Source organism: Schistocerca americana, chromosome 1 (assembly GCF_021461395.2).
Source record: "Schistocerca americana isolate TAMUIC-IGC-003095 chromosome 1, iqSchAmer2.1, whole genome shotgun sequence".
NCBI classification, from domain to species: Eukaryota; Metazoa; Arthropoda; class Insecta; order Orthoptera; family Acrididae; genus Schistocerca; species Schistocerca americana.
In genome coordinates, this window is record NC_060119.1 from 1,082,110,405 (window position 1) to 1,082,137,772 (window position 27,368).

Consider the following 27,368-nt stretch of genomic DNA (forward strand, 5'->3'; position numbering starts at 1 on the left):
CCAGTCTCTTTAGACAGTAAATGACAGCTTCATCTACAAACTATCTAAGATGTCTCCTCAGATTGTCTCCTTAATCATTTACATAGTTTAGAAACAGCTGTCCTAGTGCTACACCGGAAAAACTACATCGCTATAGTGTCGTTATGAAATAAACAATCACATATCCGACAGATTAGCTTATTAGCTATTGCAGCACGTTCTAAACAGATACTAGTTGAAAACGACTCGAAACAAACAGTAACCACCTTTATTTCTCAAATACATACTGACACTGCGATAAACAGCTTTCTTCAAGCAGATGATGCCACCTACTGAGAACATGCAGAAACAAAAACAAGTACGTGGTGTAAAGTATTCACTATAATCAGACACAACGAGTTTAGCTCATTCTGTCAGCAAGAACAAAAAATACATTTTGGATGTAGATGTATGCTACGTAAGGAGTAAGTATTGCAGTAGAAACGAATACATAATTTGAAAAGTATTCATCAGAAAAAAAGTATGTGTCATGCAATCGTTTTAAGAACTGTAGTAACAACAAAGTCTGACAACTCTAACAATGTCATATTTCTCTCGATGTAAAATCGACGTGTACACTCAGTAACATTAGCATTTTACACCTCAGTACGAGTGTAAACACATGTGTCCATGCTAGTGTTATGTGAGCGTGTAAATACGGTAAACGCTGTTCCTTTCAGTCGTTTAAGCCTGTATTAGGGAATTTCAGACAGCGGTAGTTTTTGTTACTGGAGTGTCCTTCCCTTCCTGTCATGTCTTACAAATCATTCCGCTTGTAATCTTATAGAATTCCTTGTCATTTCCGAAATCCACCGTTTTCTTGTAACTTGATTAATGTCCGAAAGCTGGCTGAAAAATTGGAGATTGGTATATGTAAAAATATGAGTGTTTTGAATTACTATTGTTTCGGGAGAGGAGCACGGCACCCTTCCCCCATCCCTCTTTGAATCCTCGCTTGGTTCTCTCGTACTTTAGGTGCTAAAGAATCAAATATTCACTTCTATTTTAAATTTACATCCCTGCTGTGACATTAAAAGCGGAAAACAGAAAATGAAGTCTAGAAGATATTCAGACGTTATTTCCACGAAGGACGGAGATCTCACAGAGAAAAGATAAAAGGGAAACAACGAAAAGATGTAGGTGATTATACTCAGAGCAGCGTATAATGATAGTATTGGTCAGTGTCCTATGTGTGTTAGCTAGAATGATTCGGTGGCTTACTTCGAAAGTTCGCTTGAGATCGTTCACGGATGATGCTACTGTATTTAGGAATATCAGAAAGCCAGAAAACAAGTGAAATCCACGAAGACATAAGAGGATCGGTTTGGTGCTGGTATTGATCCTTACCTTAAAATCGCATTGGTTGTAAATAGGCGAAAAGATTCATAAAGGATTGACAGTGTATCAATGGAAACAGTTGGATTAGCAACCAAAAAAATCTGGGAGTGTGCTTGCGATGCCGCATAAATTAGAACGACTATTTGGGAAAGCAGATGCCAAACTGAAAGACATTGAAAGACTCCCAAGGACATCTAATTCGCCAACAAAAGAGATAGCGTTCAAAACTTTCTTTTGATCGATTCTTATCGGTCTGGGAGCATTACTAGGTCGGATTAATAGAGGAGATAGAAAAAAAAAGACTCAAAGAAGAGCGATGTGTTTAGACACGGTTTCGTATAGTAAATGTGGAGAGATGTTCATTAAATGCCAGTGGGGGATAGTGCAAGATAAGTGTTGTGTGGGTCATGGAAGTTCTCTCTAAAATTCCAAGACAGTTCGTTCCTCAAGAGTCATCCAAGGTACCACTTCCTCCCACATACATCTCGCAAAATTGCGACAGAAAAAAATACCACTGAAAGTACCGCCACCACTCACTGTCTTCGGCGTATGGAATTCCCCAATTCGTTTTGAGCGTGGCAACCCGTTCCTCATTTTCTGCAAAGCGTCTGCTGTAGGAAAACGCTTTCACTCCGGGACTAGGGCAAGTGAATTTAAGTAGTGATTCGTTACATGACGGTCGACTTTTCTCACCCGATCTTACGAAAATTAAGACAAAATAAACATAAGTAAAATACGATGCAGGCGTTCCACGAGAACAACGTCACCTTTCCTGTTTAAATTTCCTGAGTATTTTGTTAAATTTTCGTGCGGGCTTTACTGATCTGTTACGGTCATTGCAGCGCGTCTCACAATTTGTGCGAGTTGTTTTTAGGCCTAACTGACAAGGCTTCTAAAGTCTCTACAGATTAAAACTCTATAATTAGTCGCCCAGCTCACACCAAGAAAATCAAGGTCGTACTCAAACAACTCCTAAGACTGATGGCTGCTTTACTTTTATATGACCTTCAGTTGACGTCAAACACGTAGACGGGTATGTTATTTCGATGTGCACCATTCAAAACGACGTCCACCCATGTCACAACGCTACAATAATTGGGAGAAACCGGTTGTGAACATCTTCGCGTGAGTCGACAGTGAAGCTCCACCTATCAACCCAGGCTTGTTATGAAATATTTGTTGTTCAATTCGGCATCTATTTTTGAAGTAAATGATTTTTCGGGAACTCGTTTACAGGCTGTCGATCTCGTCCAGAGTAAACAATCTGGTACGGACGCAGTGTGTCGGAGGCACCGTTTTACGCCAGTGCCCGACATTCGCCCTCGGCAGGCGCACGCGATGTCGTGACCTTGACCGAAAGCACGCCAGCAGTGAGTGGTTGATTAATTATACGGCGCTACGAGGCAGCGCTTTTATACGTCCGCGGCCGTGTTCTGTAGGTCGCGGAGCTCGCGTGGGGGAACTTTCTTGCGTCCTTCTTTCTAGACTATCGCACTACTTCTGACATACATGAAGTTTTAAGGGCAGCACAAGTGGCATTCATAATCACTTCACTCGCATTTACATTTGTATTTGAAAAACAGACGTTGTGAATCATACGGGTCTGAAGGACAAAGGGAAACTGTTCCCCTGGAAAACGTCTAATAGGTACAAATGAGCCTGTGATACGAGGTGCGGCATTAAAGTTATAAGACTGATGTGAAAAAAACGTGCTTACCGTTTTAGTCGAGTTCAATGTTGTCTCCTTCAAAGTAGTTCCCTTCTGATTGCACACACTTTTTCCAGCGCTTCTGCCATTGATGGTAGCATTTCTGGAACTCATCTTCTGTAATATCCTCAAAGAACCTCGTCACAGCTTTTTGGACACCTTGTGTTGTTTGAAAATGGTGTCCCTTGACCGCCGTTTTGACTCTTGGAAATAGAAAAGAAGTCGCACGGAGCGCTATCTGGTGGACAAGGTGGCGGTGGTAGTACTGAAATTTGTTTTGAGATTAAAAATTGCTGTACTGACAGAGCAGTATTGGTTGGTTGGTTTGGGGAAGGAGACCAGACAGCGTGGTCATCGGTCTCATCGGATTAGGGAAGGATGGGGAAGGAAGTCGGCCGTGCCCTTTCAGAGGAACCATCCCGGCATTTACCTGGATTGATTTGGGGAAATCACGGAAAACCCAAATCAGGATGGCCGGACGCATTGGTTGGTTGGTTTGGGGAAGGAGACCAGACAGCGTGGTCATCGGTCTCATCGGATTAGGGAAGGATGGGGAAGGAAGTCGGCCGTGCCCTTTCAGAGGAACCATCCCGGCATTTACCTGGATTGATTTGGGGAAATCACGGAAAACCCAAATCAGGATGGCCGGACGCGGGATTGAACCGTCGTCCTTCCGAATGCGAGTCCAGTGTCTAACCACTGCGCCACCTCGCTCGGTGAGAGCAGTATTGGATGGCGCATTATCGTGATGCAGAATCCAATTATCAGCAATGTTGGCATGGACACGCGAAGAACTCTTTTATGAAGTATTTCTAAAATTTCTTTGTAGTAATATTGGTTAACTGTCTGTCCAGGAGGCACCCACTCTTTATGAGCAATTCCCTTGGAAATAAAGAAGCACACAAGCATGCATTTCACTTTTGACTGCCAGCTGTTTTTGGCCCGGGTTTTGCCCCTGGATCGTACTGAAAAAATCAACTTTCATCACCAGTGATAACACGGCTCAACAATTCTGGATTGGTTTCCCTTTACTCTAACAGATCGGCTGCCACATTTTTCCGTGTTTCTCGCTGTTGTGGTGTGAGATTTCTGGGGACCATTTTTCCACAAATCTTTCTCATACCAAGATCTTCAGTTATTATTAGACGAACCGTTTCTCGAAAGATGTTCAGTTCTTCTGCAATCATTTTCACGGATAATCTTCGATCAGATCGTACGAGTTCATGCACCCTGGCCAAGTTGACATCCGTCTGTGAGGTTGATAGTCTTCATCTTCAACATTCGTTCTGCCTTCACTAAACATTTTACGCCAACGAAAAACTTGAGCTCTTGACATAACCTCCTCTCCAAAAGCCTTCTGAAGCTTACCGTTAAGTTTTCGTCGCGTTTTCACCCAATTTAACGCAAAAAGAAATGGCATACCGTTGCGCAATATTATGCGATTCCATTTGCGGGACGAGAGATACAAACACATGTTAACTTTTTACAGTACAACTGACGACTGAGCAGTTGCATCGATGTGCCGCTTGGACTAGAAGCAGTTTATAGACCAGGCTCAAAGATATTGTGCCTAAGCAAGCCTGCAGGGTTGCCACATCTTGCAAAGAAAATCAGTCTCATTACTTTATTATCACACCTCGTTTGCCATCCTTAATATAGAATTGGATTATAGTATCAGAATTAAGAAACTAGTAGTGTTGAAGTTCATTAATTCATAGCTGGTGTTCTCGTCAAATTTTGAATGGCAATATTCTGAGAAGTTAAATAATTGGAAAAACATCAGCATTTATTTTGTAGAGAACATATACACGTACAAGTGGCGTTCAACAAGTAATGCAACACATTTTTCCTAGGCCAGTTTCGGTTGAAAAAATGAGGAATTTGTTGTGGAACATGGTGGAATACTCCTGCTTCGGCCTGTACAGTTTCATGGCGTCTAACAGAGGTGTGATCCAACCAGAATTCTGTCATTGCGTTTCTGTTCGCGGAAAACTGGAGCGTCGCAGATATTCATAGGCGCTTGCAGAATGTCTGCGGACGCCTGGCATTGAACAAGAGCACGGCGAGTAGTTGGTGAGGCGTGTGTCACCATCGCAAACAAGTAGCGCTAACCTGTCAGATCTCCCGCATGCCGGCTGGCCACGCACAGCTGTGACTCCAGCCGTGTTGGAACGTGCAGACACCTCACTGGACTCTGAAGAGGTTATTCTGTTTGCAAGTCCTCCCTCATGGTGTAACGAGCAACTCTGATGTGTTTGTGCTACCCTCAGGACATTGAAGAAACGACTTGAGGGTGTACGTTGCCAGAAATGCAAACGAACTTCTCCTTCTCCATGACAACGCAACGCCTCACACGAGTCTGCACACCCCAGAGGAGCTCAGAGAACTTCATTGAACTGTTCTTCCTCAGTCCGAATCTCGCACCTTTCGACTTCTAGTTTGGTCCAGTGCAGGATACATGCCGCGTGAAGCAGTACGTGAATGACAGGGAGGTTATTGATGCAGAAAGACGTTCGCTCCGCCGTCGACCAGCAGAGTGGTACAGTGTGCCGGCCGGTGTGGCCGTGCGGTTAAAGGCGCTTCAGTCTGGAACCGCGTGACCGCTACGGTCGCAGGTTCGAATCCTGCCTCGGGCATGGATGTGTGTGATGTCCTTAGGTTAGTTAGGTTTAATTAGTTCTAAGTTCTAGGCGACTGATGACCTCAGCAGTTAAGTCGCATAGTGCTCAGAGCCATTTAGTACAGTGTGAGCATACAGATCCTCCCAGTAAGGTGGCGTAAGGAGATTATGTTGAAAAATAAGGTTTTGTAGCCAAAAGAATAGTGAATAAAATGATGTATTGGAATTCTGAATAAAAAACCAACCTACTTTAAGAAAACCCAAGTAGCGTTACTTATTGGCCGCCCCCTGTACAAAAAGTTCAGATAATGTTCAGAAGGCAATACATAGAGTCTTATCCATTGTGTGTGTGTGTGTGTGTGTGTGTGTGTGTGTGTGTGTGTGTGTGTGTGTGTGTGTGTGTGTCTGCGCTCGTGCGTGCGTGTATTACCTCTTCTTCTAACTGCTGCGGGAGAACTCGCAACACCTCTGGCTAAATGCAGACGTGAGAGTGTGGTTGGTTTTAACAGCTTGACGGTTCACGTGAAAGCTGCTGCTGGACATGTACAAGGTTGGCACACATCGCCAGATTTCTAGTTGTCCACGTTGCGTCTTATGAAGTTGAGCCCCTCTAGCAGGAGATATCACACGGCCGTAGTTCCGTTTATGATTTGACTCTGTGAAACTGTTGTAGGAATATGCAAGACTACTTTCCACTAATGGGTACGAATTTTTCTGTAATGGACGCCATGGGGGTATTCCACGAATGTACTGCTTGCCGCAATACTTTTCACTCTACTATCACCCTTACCATCTACTACACTCATCCAAATGACTGCACAATGTTGTCTCTGGGCATAAATAATTGCCTCTTTTTACTCTGTAGTAGGAATGCATACTGCGAACTTACCGAAATGGGCGTAATGTTGAATCAGGAAGTATTAAAATTAACTACCCTGAGCATTAAACGGACTTCTACTCACGCGACGACACACGACCATTCTCGGCTACGACCATCACCTAAGTTGTTAATAGTAAAGCAGTTTATGTTTACTAACACGTCTTCATTGATAGATACTGTGAGCAGTGTACACGCTACGGTTCATACTGCAGAATTCGAGTGACTTCTCACTGACGACAGCTCTCGGCGGTAGACGCCTCCCAACTCTTTGTCAAGCGGCAGTGGAGTCTCTGTGTATACTTCTGGGCTGTCAGAGGCTACGAAAAGCAACGCCACTATTTAAAGTCCATTCTACGATCAGCCATTGAGGCTTGGAGACACTAACTTTATGTGAGTAGTCACGCCTTAGCTCGTGATCACAATATGCTACGTAACTGAGCGATTTAGGGCATGTTAGTTAAATGTTCTATGGATCATTTGAGCGATTCTTTTATCGAAATGATATGGAACGAGTCAGTTTACAAGATAAGTATTCATGTTTACTGTTAACGTTAATGAACACATTATTTTTTAGCCCGATGCATGCCACTAAATTTCAGAACTAAGGCTTTTTGCACGGGCTACCAGTTTTTAAAAGGAAATTCGTCCAAGGAATAGAAGGAGTTGTCGAGGAGACCTGATTTTAGGATGGATTTCAAATTTGTTTTGTTACCTGTCAGACATTTTATGAACCTCTTTCTGAGCCACTGACAGCTTTAATAACGGGCAATAAAGTTCATTTTTTCCGTTAGTGTTGTAGGTATGAATATCACTGTTCGTCCTAACTACTGATGCATTATTTCTGACGAATATGATTAGCGAATATATGTATTGTGACGATGCAGTTCAAATGCCCGATTCCATGAAGAGATACCTACATGACTACTGCAGGTGAACATCACACATTATTCGTAGTGCTTGCTTTTGTGCAATCAATACTTCCATTGTAAATGATGAATTGCCCCAGAAAATTATTCCATAAGACATTATTGAGCGGAAATATGCAAAAGATATCAGGAGTAGAATTCATTTGTTTCTAAGGCTAGGAATTATACGAACAGCGAAAGTAGCTGAACTTCATTGTTTAGGAAGCTCAGTAATATGCTTCTTCCAATAACAGTTTTCATTAACATATACACCCAAAAATTTGGCGCGTTTCACCCTATGTAATAATTCCTTGAAAAACGTCACTAACAAACAGTTCTGTTGGTTTCTGTGTAGAGGATTTATTAGAAAAGTAGTGTCGTTTGCAAAAAGTACGAATTCTGCTGGTTGAATGTTAAGTGACAGGTCATTCACATGTACAAGAAATCTGAGTGGAGCCAAAATTGCGCCCTGTGGGACTCCCTTTGTGATTACTCCCCAATCACTAAATTGCCTAACTTTACAACAGTGTTTCAATTATGTTACACAATATTACAGTTTGTACCGGGCCAATTAGCCATAAATGCTACAATTATCAAGAGACCTGACTTTTATTACCGTTAGTAAATGGTCATTTAATATAAATGTGCTTATTAATTAATTTGCTTAATAATTCAGAGGTTTACGTGAGGCGGTTGCCACATTACCGTACTGTCAACTGTAAACAAATATTTCCTTAAAGGATGTTATTCATCTTCGTAGGTTATTTTATTTCCAGATAAACACTTTATTTCATTATTTAGAAATTAGCAAATTCGTCTCTTTTGGCATTATGAGGCTACATCGCAATAAAAACTATTATACTTACAATATGTTACATTCACGGGTGCCCATACGATGGCTTGTAAGGGGAGGGGGTGGAAGCTAGACCTGGGGGTACGGTATATTTTTAATTCTCGTGACAAACGATGCTGGCGGCGCTTTAATGGGAAACGTTGAAAGTAACGAATTCGACTCTGTTTGAAGTAAGTGGCGCAATAGTTCTACTTTTCCCATGGTATATTACGCCTAGGGCTACAAAAATAAGAGTCTGGTATACAGTTCTTCTTCCCTTCACCCCATTCAAGAGTAGAATTGTTCAAGCAGTGGAAGCAAGTACTGTGCTATACTCTGTACAGTATACTCACAGGCTGAATAGCAACTTTCTTCGAGACTACCCGAAGGAGGTTTCGAAAAGAGATCTTTCGAACAGAAGTCGTTGAGACGCGCGAGGTAGTGTATAGAGGTGATACCATATGGCGTGCTGAAATATACACACCAGGCAACGCTAGACGAATGGGTCGCGTGATCTTCAGTAATTACGCATGCCGTTTAATGGGTCGTAAAGATCAGCGGCACGGCAGTTATATGGTTATTACGCCACGTGGAAGAACTCTAACGATGTGCGACCTACTTATTTAATGGGAAATTATACCTCCAATTCCGCAAGATTCCACTACTAGATATTTTTTCCGCCTCTCAGAAAGAAATGCGCACTTTGCCATGGAATGTACGCGCCCTGTAAATGAGACTCCGAAAATATTAAAAGTGCGTGATTAGGTATCCTTCTGCAGATTGTAGAGGGGAGTATTATATATTAGAACACTTCTACTTCTAGCCAGCCCTGTAATAGAAGTGGAATGTACTTTTTTATTCCGTTTTGAAGTGATAGCATTCACTTCAGACGCGCTGCCGTCTTTTTCTTAAATTACAAAAATTAATCTGGAAACGTAAGGTTTTCACAAATGTAAAAAACTGTTCCAAGGTACAACATGGTACTAGTTTCCGGACTAAAGACGACAACATCACCAACTACATGAAAAACAAATGAACAAACACAAACACTGAAATACTGTGCTGAATGCATAACACATGTAACTACAGGTCTATTTCTAAAGTGAGGTGAAGTGCAAATAACGCAAATGTAGCGTAAGAAGAACTGCTTCCAAAAAGTGCAAGAAACTGCCAAGTGTAAATGTACAACGAAGTTTCTTTCGACCTTAGCCTCTGCGAAAAACGAAGAAAAAGACAGTGTTTTGCACAATATGTGACAAACAGGCATAAATACCGTAAGCAGATTACACGCCAGCAACAACACGCGATTGTAGGTTCGCTTTGCTACGTAACACCTTTTTGTTGTTGTTTTTATGCAAACACGGATCAATCGAAGAGTTTCGAGCGAAAATGGTTGTTACACACCAACTTTACAAAGAAATAAAGTTTTTAACCTATGACAACCAAAAATGTACAAACGTATGTAACCATATGCCAGACTGACCACATAAGCTGCTTTGTAAATAAAAGCTAAGCGCATCTGGTGTAAAGTTCTCTTTAATTAACTGCAGTAACCTTAAGAAGGAGAAACCAAGAATAATTGACAATCTGCTCATAACGGGTTTAGGTTGAAAATATTACATTAGTTTAAGATGTAACGTTTCATTTTAGAAATTCTCTATTTCTAGATTCCGTTTTCCTTGTCGACAATAAACAGTTTGGAATATAGTTAAATACCGTTGTAACCCTTTACATACATAACGCCAACGTTTATGAAATACCGCTGTTCTTTGTTGTAGGACCTTTGCATTATTATTGTGTGTTCTACGACCTTCATTAGAATTCTAGGCGGCAAGTTAACGTATGTGAAGACGCTTAAAAAAAATGTGTGCTTTATTGGCGCATGTGTGTTGTTCAAGTTCAGGGTCTTATAAAATTGACGTTCTGCCATTCACTCATCTGAATAATTCTCGTAAATTTACCAAACTGTGCTCAGTGATTGCTGATAGCTATGAAGTGTGCATCATGGTGAATCTGGAGCAGTGGCCGAGATTATGTCGTTACTTTGTCTTTGACAAACTCGCACGGAAATTTTAGTACTGTGAAGACAGCTAGCCTAATATCTCAAGGGCAGGCACCTGATTAACATGTAATAAAATCGTGACAGCAGACAACAGCCCTCATAGTGATTGGTCGTGTGCCAGGGAGCAGGCGATGCCTTGCTGCGCAGTACTTCCTTCAACCAAATGACCCAATTACGAGGAAAAATATGCGACCGATATAAACAGGCGCATCAAAATTCATGACGCCATCTCATTTCGGGGCAATTACCCGTGGACGAAATTGGCGTACGGGCCAAGGCAGCTGCCAATCTCAGCACACGGCAAGGTCTGCCCAGACGTACACGGGGTGGGGGGGATTACAGATCGCTATCGGAGGCGAGGTGTATGCTTCATCAGCAGTCATTTGCCTGGGAAGATTGATGCAGTTTATTGCTATTAGACAACGATTCCCCTCACATTACACATCTGTATACCTGTTGCCATTACCCCAGCTTTAGTGATTAGTTGATACTTTGATAGATGGCACCAGTGATCGCGTCTCGTTACTGAAATATACAGTCGCAATGCACCACATCGTTTGCTCGACATAATAGCAAATATGTAATAAAACCTTAGGCAAAGTTCCGCACTGATACTAAGAAAAAAAAAAACAGTTCATACGGAAACTTCTAAAAGATAGTGACGCGTCAGACTTCCTAGCGAATAGGTGATGCTCCAGAGTTTCCAAGTACTTAAGCAGACAAGACACTGCAGTATGGGTTTATACTGTATATTTGCGATTGTTGTGACGGGTCGCATCAAACCATCGAGAAGATCGACGGAAAAGAAAAAATGCTCAAATGTGTGTGAAATCTTATGGGACTTAACTGCTAAGGTTATCAGTCCCTAAGCTTACACACTACTTAACCTAAATTATCCTAAGTACAAACACACACACCCATGCCCGAGGGAGGACTCGAACCTCAGCCGGGACCAGCCGCACAGTCTATGACTGCAGCGACTTAGACCGCTCTGCTTACGGAAAAGAGCTTGATTTGGTAATATTCTTATTTTCAGGTTGATCCAAAAAAAGAAAAGATCTTGTTCTCAAAAGTGTTCGGTGGTATATTTAAATTAGCGTTCGTCGACGAAATTGAGCGAATGCAGTAGTATGATAAGCAGAGAGTAAGAATGAATTTGCCTAAACTGCAATTAAATGACCTTCATTTTTATGTTAATATCATTTCGAGGCTTCTAAGTTCATCTTCAGATGTACCTGATGAATATACACCAAATATAACAGCCGTATGTTTATCTTACACCTTGTTTTGCTGTCGAAAATTGTCCGTAAGTGACGTACAGTGTCAAACCAGAGATCCACAACACCACTAACGAAGCGACCCAGAACACCACTGCAGAGTGTAGTATGGTTTGACTGTGTAGGTTGCTCCAGAACAATTGGTGACAGAAGGTTATGGCCCCAAGATAAACACACCACACATCTATTTGATGTATATGCATCAGACACATGAGCCTAAATGCATCGAAATACACCATATTAAAATAAAACTGAAGATCAATGATTTGGAGTCTGCCGCGCGGGATTAGCCGAGCGGTCTTAGGCGCTGCAGTCAAGGACTGTGCGGCTGGTCCCGGCGGAGGTTCGAGTCCTCCTCGGGCATGGGTGTGTGTGTTTGTCCATAGGATAATTTACGTTAAGTAGTGTGTAAGCTTAGTGACTGATGACCTTAGCAGTTAAGTCCCATAAGGTTTCACAATCATTTGAACATTTGGAGCTGAAAGTCGGACTGAGCAGCAGGAAGGGATGAACACACTGGTCTACACAAGTAGAACAACACAGCGTTGTCAGATCGCTCGCCGTGTTGTCTGTCTCATTGCTTTTCGCATACACCTCGTATCGTCCACCTAAGTTTTGTAACCTTTGACTGAAGACCGAGACTCCATCTCGGGACGTTAGCCTTTCCCAGGAGAGCTTCTGTAGAGTTGGGAAGGTAGGAGGCGAGGTACTGGCAGAAGTAAAGCTGTGAGGACGGGGCGTGAGTCGTGCTTGGGTAGCTCAGTTGGTAGAGCACTTGCCCGCAAAAGGCAAAGGTCCCGACTTCGAGTCTCGGTGCGGCACACAGTTTTAATCTGCCAGGAAGTTTCATATCAGCGCACACTCCGCTGCAGAGTGAAAATCTCATTCTGCAAAGTGTATTATTTCTGAATAGATAACAAAACGACATTCTCCGTTGTTTTTTTCAGGTTTCCGACTCAGTACGACCGACCTGGAAGTGACGAAAGGAAGTGGGTAGCAGCCGCGGCAGGAACCCGCTGAACACGAGGTAAGTTCCGTTACGGAGAGCTGAAAGCGCGCCGGGCACCGGAAATTGCGGGGCGCGCCATTCTGTGGGACGGGCCGTGGGCAGTCGGCTGTGGGCGTGGCGCTGCGCTGCGCCGCATGGCGCGCTGTTCGGAACAGCCGGCCGGCCGGCGCTCACCCACTCGCCTGGGATTAACGGCGGCCGCGCATTAAGCCGCGATAACCTGTGGCCCATCACGGAAACTTAACGCGACCGCTGTTCCTGGATGGGCGGCCGTCACGCACCAGGACGACGTTCAGTCGGGGAGTGCGCCGTACAACTTGTACAGACTGCAGAGTGTGCCTGGAAAGGAAAGGCACACGTATAACGTGTCTGGAAGGGACATCTATTTGTCACAGTTGGCGACACTGCAGTTTCCTCTGTTATCTGCGGGACAAGGCACAATTTATCAGACCTCAACTGCAGAACAGGAGAGTGAGTACAGAATAGTCGCATCGACTGCAAATTCTGCCGAGTGTAAAGTTGGTACCGCGGTTCATTTTCTGTGCTTGAAACAGAAAATTAATCACCACTTTGATTCAACGAAGCAAGTCCAAAAAGTAAATTGTATTTAGGAAAAAAAAGAAGCATTTTCACAAGTTGCTACATAGTCGTGGATTAAAACAGTGCCGGCCGGTGTGGCCGTGCGGTTAAAGGCGCTTCAGTCTGGAACCGCGTGACCGCTGCGGTCGCAGGTTCGAATCCTGCCTCGGGCATGGATGTGTGTGATGTCCTTAGGTTAGTTAGGTTTAATTAGTTCTAAGTTCTAGGCGACTGATGACCTCAGAAGTTAAGTCGCATAGTGCTCAGAGCCATTTGAACCATTAAAACAGTGATCCAGGAAATGTAGAATGAGTCCTTTTTTTGTTTTGTTTTACGCCAATGACCACGAAATGTTTGGTCTTTAGACTAACGGTTTCGGTTAGTAATGACGACCTTCAAATCTGCTGTGAAGCAAGGGAAATGAAATAGTACTAGTGACTAGATTACGTCTTGGGACAATAAAATGTGCCACAACGAAAAATGATTACTTTCACAGATATGAAAACTGAAATATGAAGAGCCATACCTGTTTCATAAAATCTCGCAATATAATAAAGCCACAGTGTCATCGTCACAAAATAAACACAAAATCAGAGCAGCATCGTCATACATATTTACATTACTTGACATTACAACTGCTACACCACGAAGATGGCGTGCTACAGACGCGAAATTTAACCGACAGGAAGAAGAAGCTGTGATATGCAAATGATTAACATTTCAGAGCATTCACACAAGGTTGGCGCCGGTGGCAACAAAAAATGGTTCAAATGGGTCTAAGCACTATGGGACTTAGCATCGGAGGTCATAAGTCCCCTAGAAGTAGAAACTACTTAAACCTAACTAACCTAAGGACATCACACACATCCATGCCGGAGGCAGGGTTCGAACCTGCGACCGTAGCAGCAGCACGGTTCCGGACTGAAGCGCCCAGAACCGCTGGGGCCACAACGGCCGGCCCGGTGGCAAGACCTACAACGTGCTGACATGAGGAAACTTTCCAACCGATTTCTCATACACAAACAGCAGTTGACCTGCGTTGCCTGGTGAAACGCTGTTGCGATGCCTCGTGTAAAGAGAAAAATGCGTACCATCATGTTTCCGACTTTGATAAAAGTCGGATTGTAGCCTATCGCGATTGCGGTTTATCGTATCGCGACATTGCTGCTCGCGTTGTTCGTGATCCAATGACTCTTAGCAGAATATCGAATCGATGGGTTCAGGAGGGTAATACGGAACGCCGTGCTGGATCCCAACGGCCTCCTATCACTAGCAGTCGAGATGACAGGCATCTTATCCGTATGGCTGTAACGGATCGTGCAGCCACGTCTCGATCCCTGAACCAACAGATGGGGACGTTTGCAAGACAACAGCAATTTGCACGAACACTTCGACGACGTTTGCAGCAGCATGAATTATCAGACCCTATAGTTCTTTATGGGTGAGTTTGGGAGTATCATAATATATAACATAAATGACCGTATCTTTTGGTTGCATTGACTCAGAAGCTTAAACTTTAAACATCTCCAAGGGACAATTTATCCTAGTATGTGATACAAATTTCAACTTTCTTCCACTCGCTCCTGAGAAAAAGGAGTCTTTAACAGACAAACGGGCAGACAGACAGTTTGATAACAAATGACAAAATAAATTAACAATTTCCGGATTTTTTGCTTTTCTTGTAAAGTGTAATCTTATTTCTTGCCAAATTTCATGATTCTAAACCAATGAAAAGTTCGCTGTTGGGTTTGATGAGTGAGTTTACGAGTATCAAAATATGTGACATAAATGACGTATTTTTAGATTGCGTTGAATTTGAAGCTTCAGTGTTTTGGTTTGCCCAGGCACCGTTGATTTTGGTGTGTGACATAAATTTCAGCTTGATTCGTCTACCCATTATGGAGAATACAGGTTTTTAACATTTGGACAGACAAATAGATATACACTGAAGTGGTCGTATAAGAGTTCCGTTTTTACCAATTGATGTATGAAACCCTAAAAGAGGTCCGAATGAACCGGGGATCCGAATTAATTCCAGTTTTGTCAAACAGGTTGCTAAGTTTCTGTCCCATATGCCTGATTTCCGTTTACTGGCTGCAGCACGTTTAAGCCGGAAGTCCGGACATAAAATAAAAAGATTTCCGCGGAAAATGTGTGGACTGGTCTTGCCGTTCCCGGGAAGTGACAGGGCATTACTTATCTGACGCGAATGTGTGTTCTGCTTTTGTGCAGTCGGGAACGCACGTTCCAGAAAAAAAGACGTGTGTATGAGAAGAGAGCCGCCAGCTGAACAAACGGCAGCGAACCTGGCCCAACCAGGCAGGAGCTTTGCGGCGCGTGCGGCAGCTGCCTCACGTTAGTAACTGTTACGCCCACCATTCAGCACCTTCCTGGAGACCATATACTTGACTCGTACAGCGTTCTCCCACTCTCCCCCTCCTACGAGCTTCCAGCGCCCTCTCAAAAGGAAGCCGCTCGCAGTATGCCCGGTTGAGCTCCATTCGGCGAGTTGCGGAAGAAAGGAGCAGATGTCCTCGCCGCCTTCTTTTGTGGTAAGTGTTTTGCCTCCTCAGCGCCGTGGCTTCCCGCATCTGGCGTCCAGCATAAACACAACGAGAAGGGCGGAAAGCAGCGAAGAACAGGAGCAGACACGTGAGGAAACTGCTAAACCGCACCGGAGTAGTGTGCGGAGGCCGCTTTGGCAGCGCGCTAAACTACTTCCCAGGGAGACCGGTGAAACGCTTTATTGCTTAACTACCACAAATTTTCGGCAATTCCGAGCTCGGGAAGTTGTCACGCCAAGTCACCACTGTTAACGGCCTTGGGGACCGGATCTCTCTTCCCGTGACCCAGAAACAATTGACCTATTTTACCTTGACGAACTGCGCATGAGCAGCGCTATGTTTCACTTGCCGATTAGCAAAACATAATATAAAGAACATACTCGAATGAAGAATAGTAGCCGGCCGCTGTGGCCGAGCGGCTATAGGCGCTTCAGTCCGGAACCACGGGGCTACAACGGTCGCAGGTTCGAATCCTGCCTCGGGCATGGATGTGTGTGATGTCCTTAGGTTAGTTACGTTTAAGTAGTTCTAAGTTTAGGGGAAAGATGACCTCAGATGTTAAGTCCCATAGTGCTTAGAGCCATTTTTGAAGAATAGTATCGGGTTAAATGCACTTAGCGCTCGAACGACATTTATTTGTGATCTTCCCTCAAACTTCCCAGAATCATTTACACATCCTTCGATTAGGTTAAACCAATTTTGACCATATAAACCTAGGTAGAATTTTCGCTGCGATCAGTTATATGCCATCAACATGTGAGAAAGGACAGCATGGAATTTGCATGATTTAAGGTTTACGTGACAGTGGACTAGATTCGCAATCCGAATTCTTTGAATAGCAAGTACAAATCCTATAGTCTCCGCTTTGATATGCTGACTCAGTCGTCTAACAATAACAGGATAAATGCCTGCAAAATGGGATCTGCCCAGTAGTCCCTAATGCTATTTACTTCGTTCTTGTTGTAGAGTGGAATATTGTATATAACTTGAGTGCCCTCTACACTGCTGCAACTAAAATATCGACAATATTTTGTGTCTGGACAGATCTTGAAGAGCTTTGTAACAATGTAACATCTGAAAAGAAGAGAGAAATATATTACCCAGTTTCAAATGGCTCTGAGCACTATGGGACTCAACTGCTGAGGTCATTAGTCCCCTAGAATTAGAACTAGTTAAACCTAACTAACCTAAGGACATCACAAACATCCATGCCCGAGGCAGGATTCGAACCTGCGACCGTAGCGGCCTTGCGGTTCCAGACTGCAGCGCCTTTAACCGCACGGCCACTTCGGCCGGCGTATTACCCAGTTTCTTTTAAAATCTGGATCAAACATCACCGTGGTTCACTATTCTCGTTGAAGAGGACAAATAGTGATGCCTGTGTCAAATTTCAGAATGGATATAAAATTGCACAGGTAACAAATGTTTGTGCTCAAGTCCTTTTCACATTTATTTCATTGCCATTTGCCGGCCGCTCTGGCCGAGCGGTTCTAGGCGCTTCAGTCCGGAACAGCGCTGCTGCGACAGTTGCAGGTTCGAATCCTGCCTCGGACATGGATGTGTGTGATGTCCTTAGGTTAGTTAGGTTTAACTAGTTCTAAGTCTCAGATGTTAAGTCCCTTACGCTTAGAGCCATTAGAACCATTGATTGCCATTTGAATTTTTTCTATTTTAATAATTGAAGACATAATACTGAAGTAATTACGCATTACATATTGAAATTAGAGTTGTCTGCGAAATACATACATATTCTCATATTCTACACACACACACACACACACACACACACACACACACACACACACACACACACACACCTCATTTCATCATGCTTCTTACGTGACTTAAACACTTTTGTAACACAAATTTTACTAACTTTTGTTGATTGAATTTAGGTGTACTTTTACAGTTGTAAGTCTGTTTTCATCATTTAAGTGTATATTGTATAAAACATTTTTTTCTGATTAAAACAGTGTATTTAAAGCTGGCAAGAACCAGTGCAGATTTTCTGATTTTTTGCATTTGACAGTCCTTCTGGCAATAAGTGAAGAAGCTGTGGAGAATTATCGAATCGACTCCTCAGCCTACTTAATACAGAGTATAGTTTAAACCGAAACGGTTTAAAGAAAGCTATAAATAGGAGTGAGAAAGAGAGTGGTAACTTTATAAACATTACAAATGATATATCGTCAAAAGAAGAAATGAAAAGTCGTCCTGTCTTAGAAGCAAAAATAAAGCATACGGCTGAACCATGGAAGATGTCAAAATATAGTCTTCGACTTCAGATTGAGACTGGTCTCAACTGGAAATGGAAATGCCGCGTGGCTAGGGCCTCCCGTCGGGTAGACCATTCGCCTGGTACAAGTCTTTCGAGTTGACGCCATTTCGGCGACTTCCGTGTCGATGGGGATGGAATGATGAGAAGGACAACACAACACCCAGTCCCTGAGCGGAGAAAATCTCCAACCCACCTGGGAATCGAACCCGGGCCGTTAGGTATGACGTTCCGTCGCGCTGACCACTCAGCTACCAGGGGCGGATTGGTCTCAACTTTTCACATGCAATGGAGGATAAAGTTTGTGAAACTTTACTTATGGAGCGCACGGCATTACACATGAAATGTCAACTGCTGAGAAATACCCAAAGAAGAAGAATATGAATGTAATACGTACAGAGGTATGTGATCTGATTAAGTGCGAAATGAAGAGCTACTACAATGAACATACCAGGAAAGAATAAACAGGTCAGTGGGACACGTACTAAAACATCCAGTTTGACGGGGATAGGGGACGAGACAAAGATCATAACATGTAAAATGTTGGGTGTCGTAACTATGTAGACATCTACATAAACAGTCCATAAGCCACTCAGCTGTACAGGGTAAAAACTGTATAGGAAGACAGAGATTGGAATACGTGCAGAAAATAATTGAAGACGTAGATTGTAAGTGCTACTCTGAGATGGGGAGGTTTGTCCTCTCGTTCTCAAGATCAATACGCGAAATGCACCTTAGTGTCAGTATGCTGGTCGCTCATCCATCGTTAAATTCAGATTCTCTGAATTTCCGCAGAAGCTTATCGCTAGGCGTAAGTAGTCTCTATCCAAGATTCCCAATTTTTAAGTTCCCCGATCATTTCTGTCACCCTTTCGTATGGGTTTTACCAACCTCTTACCGTTCTACCAGCTCGTCTCTAAACTCACTCCCTGTCTTCATGGCTACTTAATGAAAAAATTAAAATTATGTATATAGATAATAGTAATAATAATAATAATAATAATCTCGTGTAGCCCAATGCCCTGATTCAAGTTTTTCTTTTGGACACCACATCAGTTGTCAGCGTGTTGCTAGCCTACGTCTACATCTACATCTACATACAGTGCGGTGACATAAGGAATACGCCCTAATATTGTGTCGGATCCTATTTTGCCCTGCGTAGTGCAGGTAGTCGACGTCGCGTGGGCTCGTTGAAAGCACTCTCCTAATATATTGAGCCATGCTGTCTCTATAGCCGTACATGATTGCAAAAGTATAGTCGGTGTAGGATTTTTTGTACGAACTGACCTCTCGGTTATATCCTATACGTGTTCCATGCAATTCACGTCAGGCGGTCTGGGTGGCCAATCATTCACTCGAATTGTGCTGTGCGTCTTTCAATTAAGTCGCGCGGTGAGGTGGCGCGCTGTCCGCCAGAAAAAGTCCATCGTTGTTTTGGAACATGAACTTCATGAATGGCTGCAAATTGTCTCCAACAAGCCAAACATAACCATTCCCAGTCAATGATCGGTTCAGTTCACCCAGAGGGCCCAGTCCATTCCATGTAAACACAGCCCACACTATTACAGAGCCACCATTAGCTTGCACAGTGCCTGTTGACTTCTTGGGTCCATGGCTTTGTGAGGTCTGCGAGACACTAAAACCATACCATCAGCTCTTACCAACTAAAATTGGGACTCATCTGACAACGCCACCGTTTTCCAATCGTCTAAGGTCCAACCGATACGGTCACACGAGCCCAGCAGCTGCGTGCTGTTAGCAAAGGTAACCGCGTTGGTCGTCTGTTGCCGTGGACCATGAACACCATATTTTGCCACACTCCAGAAAAGGATACGCTCGTCGTACGTCCCATGTTTATTTCTGCGGTTATTTCATGCAGTGTTGCTTGTCTGTTAGTGCTGACAACTCTAGGCAACGTCCTGTACTGTCTGTCGTTAACTGAAGGCCGTCGGCCACTGCGTTGTCCGTAGTGAGAAGTAATGCCTGAAATTTGTTATTCTCGGCCCTCTCTTGGGATTGTGGATCTCGGAATATTGAATTCTCTGACGATGTCCGAAGTGGAATGTCCCGTACCCCTAGCTCCATCTACCATTGCACGGTCAAAGTCTATTAATTCCCGTCGTGCGGCCAAAATCACATGAATCACCTGAGTACATCTGACAGCTTCGTCATAGCAATGCCCTTTTATTCGTTGTATACGCGATACTACTGCCATCTCAATATGTGCATTTCGCTAACCCACGACGTTTGTCACTTTAGTATATGTACTCCGCAAGCCACGTACTGTGGCGTAGTGTACTCTGTACCACTATTAAACATTTCTATTCCTGTTCCACTTGCAAATAGAGCGAGGGAACACCGACTGTGTGTATGCCTCCGTATCTTGGTTCTCCTTGGCGGCAGTAGATTGATTTTGCAACCAGCTTCAAACGCCGTTTCTCTAAATTTTCTCAGTAGTTTTCCCCGAAAAGAACGTCGCCTTCCTTTCAAAGATTCCCATTTGAGTTCCCGAAGCATCTCGGCAATACTTGTCTATTGTTCGAGCCTACCGGTAACTAATCTAGCAGTTCGCCATTAAACTGCTTCGATGTCTTCCTTTTGTCCGACATGGTGCGGATCCCAAACACTGGAGCTGTACCCAAAAATAAGGACGCACCAGTTTCCTACCCGAGTTATCCAGCAAGATGGGAACCTCCAGTTTAACCCTTTCGGTCACGAATTATTTGTTTCCTGAAAAAAATTGTGGCTTTGCTATCCAGTTCTTCGAATTAAATTACGATTTTTCATCAGATGTATAAAATATTCCGAGGTTCCCCCCCCCCCTCCTCCGGGGGGGATGCAACGCGTCCCAAAATGAGGACATTGTGTTCAAGTGGGTGCAGTATAAGTCAAAATGTCAAAGTATTTTATATGATTTTATTTCACCGAAATACATAAATTACACAAATGAAGCATTTGCATAACCATTTAGGCCGCACACTGCCAACAATAACGGCTGAGAAAAAAAAAGAAAAAAAAACGTAATGGACCAACGAGAGAATAGCATACCGCGGGATGTACACCCCTGATCTTTAGCTTTTGACGAATAAGTTTGCGAGTCTCGAAACTGTGACATATATAGCCGTATCTTTTGACGGCATTGACTTAGAAGCTTAAATTTTTCACATTGCCAAGGGGTCGCACACCTTTCTTAACGATGCAGTTGACTTTTCTGTTTGCGTAATGGAAAGACATATGCATCCTGCCCGACGAGTAGTCACACGTAAGAGTAACGCACATGCTGCGTGTTGTCACAGCAGTAAGCCATGTGCAAGACAACGCGAGCAAGGTTGCACGCGAGGCGGAAGAAGGAACGTTCTTGGAAGAAAAACAGAAGCAGCTATTACGCCAATGTGTGCCAGGTGGTTCACATCGCTGTAGTCGCAGGCGATTGTGGGTAAGAGAAACGCGGGAGGAAACGCTGCAGGCTGGTTGTTGAGAAATTATAAACGGAATTACAGGAGACTTCTGGGTAAGTCATGATTAGTACCAGTGCAAGTTCGATGTCGATACGTCTAAAATGAATTATAACCGATGTTTCTGTATAGGGAAGACAAGACATCCATATCTTTGAGATGAAGTTGTATACCAGCTGATTACTGGTAGTTGATAATACCGTTGCTCTGTGCCTTAAAAGCGAAAGATTCTGTCAGGCTTTCCTGTTCCGATGTACATGTTGCCAAGGTTGTTGCAACTACGCTGGGAAGCCCTTGGATATCTTCCACACAGTCCCATCTCTCCCCGTGCGATGTCTGCATGTTTGGAGCCATGTAGAAAGACATTCGTAACCATCTGTTTGATTCGGCAGAAGAGATATACGCCCGGGTGCCATCAAAGTTTCGTAGGCAGCCGTAAACGTTTTTCCATGAAGGCAGTGGCCGTCATGTCTGACAGTGAGTTAATTTAATAACAGCTATGGCGATTACTTTTGAAGTAATGAACAGTTTACTCACTTTTTTTTCCATCTGTCTCGTTTTCATTTGCCTGCCCCTTAATCACACATCAAAAAAAGTTTTGCATCACTTCGGTTTCGAGATTTCCGGAACCTGTACAGAAAATTGGAATCGGAATCAACATAAACATAATTTCCGCCCTTTTTATTGCTCATGAAACCACACATTGCATATTGTACCACTGTACAGCGAGACCTTCAGACGGGGTGGTCCAGACTGCTGTACACATCGGTACCTGTAATACCCATTAGCACATCCTTGGTTCGCAGGAGAGCTTCTGTAAAGCTTGGAAGGTAGGAGACGAGGTACTGGCAGAAGTAAAGCTGTGGGGACGGGGCGAGAGTCGTACTTGGATAGCTAAGTTTGTAGAGCGCTTGCCCGCGAAAGGCAAAGGTCCCGTGTTTACAGTTTTAATCTACCAGGAAGTTTCATGTCCTTATGGAATCCTCTCTAAATTCTCCTAATGCTTTGCGTGGATTTTTTCCTTTACTTTGAAGGTTTGATTGCATTTTCTTCGTTTTGTGAGTCTGAAACTTTAACCATGCTCGGTATCTTTCAAAAATGGTTCAAATGGCTCTGAGCACTATGGCACTTAACATCTGAGGTCATCAGTCCCCTAGAACTTAGAACTACTTAAACCTGACTAACCTAAGGACATCACACACATCCATGCCCGAGGCAGGATTCGAACCTGCGACCGTAGCGGTCGCGCGGTTCCAGACTGAAGCGCCTAGAACCGCTCGGCCACCAGCGGCCGGCTCGGTGTCTTTCTTCATGGTATTTGTCACATGGCTGTTTTCGTCGTGGGTTCAAGGGAGCTAGATTCTCGGCATGTTTGTTGAGACCTGGTGCCAGTTTTTCTATATTATCTGTTGCTTTAATGGTTTGCGCAATTTGTTGGTATTTGTCCTTTTTAATTAGCTGGTATATGTCGTATCTCTTTCTTGTTTTATTTGCTTTTTCATTTGTTTCCTTCAATGAAGTGCATTTGATTTTAATTTTATCTACGTAGTGGTCTGAATTCATGTCTACTCTCATCTCAGCACTCTAGCACTGTATATTTCCTTATCAAAATTTTTGTCTGTTCCGATATGGTCTAGCTGCCACTTTCTCCAGTCTGGGTGTCTCCATGTTCCAAGTTTTTTGGGTTCCTCATGAAGTATGTTGATTGAGATTTAGGGTTGTGTTCTCTGCAGAGTTGTACATGTCTTTGACCTTTCTTGATTGTACGAGGTGCATTCAAGTTCTAAGGCCTCTGATTTTTTTTCTCTGGACTGGAAAGAGATAGAAACATGCGCATTGTTTTAAAATGAGGCCGCGTTCATTGTCAATACGTCCCAGAGATGGCAGCACCGTACGGCAGATGGAATTTTACCGCCAGCGACGAGAATGAGAACTGTTTTAAATACTTAAAATGGCGACGTTTTCCTTACTTGAACAGCGTGCAATCATTCGTTTTCTGAATTTGCGTGGTGTGAAACCAGTTGAAATTCATCGACAGTTGAAGGAGACATGTGGTGATGGACTTATGGATGTGTCGAAAGTGCGTTCGTGGGTGCGACAGTTTAATGAAGGCAGAAGATCGTGTGACAACAAACCGAAACAACCTCGGGCTCGCACAAGCCGGTCTGACGACATGATCGAGAAAGTGGAGAGAATTGTTTTGGGGGATCGCCGAATGACTGTTGAACAGATCGCCTCCAGAGTTGGCATTTCTGTGGGTTCTGTGCACACAATCCTGCATGACGACCTGAAAATGCGAAAAGTGTCATCCAGGTGGGTGCCACGAATGCTGACGGACGACCACATGGCTGCCCGTGTGGCATGTTGCCAAGCAATATTGACACACAACGACAGCATAAATGGGACTTTCTTTTCGTCGGTTGTGACAATGGATGAGACGTGGATGCCATTTTTCAATCCAGAAACAAAGCGCCAGTCAGCTCAATGGAAGCACACAGATTCACCGCCACCAAAAAAATTTCGGGTAACCGCCAGTGCTGAAAAAATGATGGTGTCCATGTTCTGAGACAGCGAGGGCGTAATCCTTACCCATTGCGTTCCAAAGGGCACTACGGTAACAGGTGCAATCTACGAAAATGTTTTAAAGAACAAATTCCTTCCTGCACTGCAACAAAAACGTCCAGGAAGGGCTGCGCGTGTCCTGTTTCACCAAGACAACACACCCGCAGATCGAGCTAACGTTACGCAACAGTTTCTTCGTGATAACAACTTTGAAGTGATTCCTCATGCTCCCTACTCACCTGACCTGGCTCCTAGTGATTTTTGGCTTTTCCAACAATGAAAGACACTCTCCGTGGCCGCACATTCACCAGCCGTGCTGCTATTGCCTCAGCGATTTTCCAGTGGTCAAAACAGACTCCTAAAGAAGCCATCGCCGCTGCCATGGAATCATGGCGTCAGCGTTGTGAAAAATGTGTACGTCTGCAGGGCGATTACGTCGAGAAGTAACGCCAGTTTCATCGATTTCGGGTGAGTAGTTAATTAGAAAAAAAATCGGAGGCCTTAGAACTTGAATGCACCTCGTAAAGTTATGTGAACTCCATTTTCCAATTACATCTTTACAGTTCGTTTCTTTTCCCAGCTGGGCGTCGAAGTCTCCCAGAAATATTTTTAAATTTCTTTTATTTATTCTGTTAACAGTTTTTCGAGAAGGTCCCAAAATTTACCTACCTCTTCTTTGTTTTTGTTAAATTTTTCTTATCATTTGTAGGGGCGTGAGTATTTACAATTGTGTAGGTTTTGTTCATTGTTTTAAAAGCCAAAGAAGCAGTTCTTGGTGACATTGCTTGAAAATCAGTTACTGAATCTTTTATTTTTATGTTCACTGTTCCAGATTGGGGACATTGCTTCATAACCCTTTTTCCTGCTGTCCCATTATAAATTCTATATCCTTATGATTTGAGTGGCTTTTCGTTTGTGTTTTTCGTTTCTTGAAGCCCCACTGTTAAATTTTTTAGTTTACTTAATTCATCTGTGCCAGTACCGGTTCCCATCAGATTACTGAAGTTAAGCGCTGTCGGGTTGGGATAGCACTTAGATGGATGACCATCCGCTCTGCCGAGCGCTGTTGGCAAGTGGGGTGCACACAGCCCTTGTGAGGCAAACTAAGGAGCTACTTGATTGAGAAGTAGCGGCTCCGGTCTCGGTAACTGACATACGGCCGGGAGAGCGGTGTGCTGACCACGTGGCCCTCCATATCCCCATCCAGTGACGCCTGTGGGCTGAGAATGACATGGCGGGCGGTCGGTGCCGTTGGGCCGTCATGGCCTATTCGGGAGGAGTTAAGTTTAATTTTAATTCATGTGTGAAATTCTTGAGTTTTCTTAAGTAGAGAGTTTCTGTTGTTCGTTGCTATACAATCTATTTGCTTCTGTTGAATCTTCTTTTTGCCTGTCAGTATGCAACTGAGTCATTGCAAATGCTCGGGTTTGTTGCTGTCTTCTAGATGGATACCCACCAAATCTGATGTAGGTTTTGCCTGCCTTTTTGGCCCTGACAGTGATATTTTATCCTAAAAGACCTTTCCATATTTGAGTGTCAAGGGTAATTAACCTTAGCTGGAGCTAGTTCCGATTTACAACTACGGTTGTTAACCGAAGAGAGTATGTTTGGTCCGCGAGAGCTATTGTTTTTCTCTTAAGTGCGCCCATAAACTGGTTAAGACCTCCCTATCCACCACCAGGGTGGCGCCACGTAGGAGTATCACCTCTCCTACTACGACAGAGTAATAGGTTTGTGTTAAACTGTTTTATTGGCTCTGGTTTTTTCTATCATTCAGCCATCTCCAAAATATGGCACATACTCTAGTTTAGTCACACAACGACATTATCACACAGGCACGAGATAAATTCGAATCGCAAGTTTGTCACTAAAAATGGAAAAAATGGAAATACTATCGATGACAGTGTTGCAAAAGCAGGTTTACTAAATACAGCCTTCAGAACTTCCTTCACCGAAGAAGACGAAGTAAATGTTCCAGAATTCGAACCAAGAACAGTAACTCAGAAGTAGATATCCTTAGTGTAGTGAAGCAGCTTAAAACAGTTAAGAAAGGCAAGGCTTCTGGTGTAGATTGTATACCAGTCTGGTTCCTTTCAAGGTGTGCTGAGGCAGTAGCTGCAAATTTAACAATCATGTACAACCGCTCGCTCGACGAAAGATCCGTACCCAAATACTGGAAAATTGAACAGGTCACACCAAACTTCAAGAAAGGCAGTATGAGTAATCCAGTAAATTACAGGCCCATATCATGAACGTCGATATGCGGCGGGATTGTGGAACATATATTTTGTTCGAACACCATGAATCACCTCGAAGAGAACAGTCTATTGACACATACTGAACACGGATTTAGAAAACATCGTTCTTCTGAAACACAACTAGCTCTTTACTCACACGAAGTATTGAGTGCTATCGACAAGGTATTTCAAATAGTTTCCGTACTGCCAGATGTGTCAGGCAGGTCACGATTCGTGATAACTAACGGAAAGGTATCGAGTAAAACAGAAGTGATTTCTGGAGTTCCCTAAGGTAGTGTTATGGGGCCCCTGCTGTTCCTTATTTATGTAAACGATTTAGGAGACAATCTGAGCAGCCGTCTTAGGTTGTTTGCAGATGATGCTGTCGTTTATCGTCTGGTAAAATCATCAGAAGATCAAAACAAATTGCAAAACGATTTAGAAAAGATATACTTATGGTGCGAAAATTGGCAATTGACAAATAATGAAAAGTGTGAGGTCATCCACATGAGTGCTAAAAGGGATCTGTTAAACTTCGGTTACACGGTAAATCAATCAAATCTAAATGCCGCGAATTCAATTAAATACCGAGCCATCACAATTACGAACAACTTAAATTGAAAGGAACGCAAAGAAAATGTTGTGGGGAAGGCGAACCAAGACTGCGTTTTCTTGGCAGAACACTTAGAAAATGCAACAGATCTGCTTAAGAGACAGCCTACACTACGCTTGTCTGTCCTCTTTTGGAGTACTGCTGCGCGGTCTAGGACGCTTACCAGACAAGATTAACGGAATACATCGAAAAGAGTTTAAAAAATGGCAGCGCGTTTGTATTATTGAGAAATAGGGAAGAGAGACTTCACTGAAACAAGGGCGTTTCTGGTTGCGGCGGGATCTTTTCACGAAATTTCAATCATCAAGTTTCTCCTCCGAATGAGAAAATATTTTGTTGACGCCTATCAGCATAGGGAGAAACGAACATCATAATAAAATAAGGGAAATCAGAGCTCGCACGGAAAGATATCGAAGTTCGCTTTTTCAGCTCTC

The 27,368-nt window shown here is 43.4% G+C and overlaps 1 protein-coding gene across 2 annotated transcripts in view; it reads left to right on the forward strand.

The window, feature by feature from the left end:
• Positions 1 to 27,368, forward strand: part of LOC124617721 — a 422,320-nt gene that overhangs the window by 168,165 nt on the left and 226,787 nt on the right. For both annotated transcript variants that reach the window (XM_047145289.1, XM_047145288.1), the window contains exon 2: positions 12,588 to 12,667. The gene's annotated coding sequence lies outside the window, so the exon portion shown is untranslated. The remainder of the gene's footprint in view (positions 1 to 12,587; positions 12,668 to 27,368) is intronic.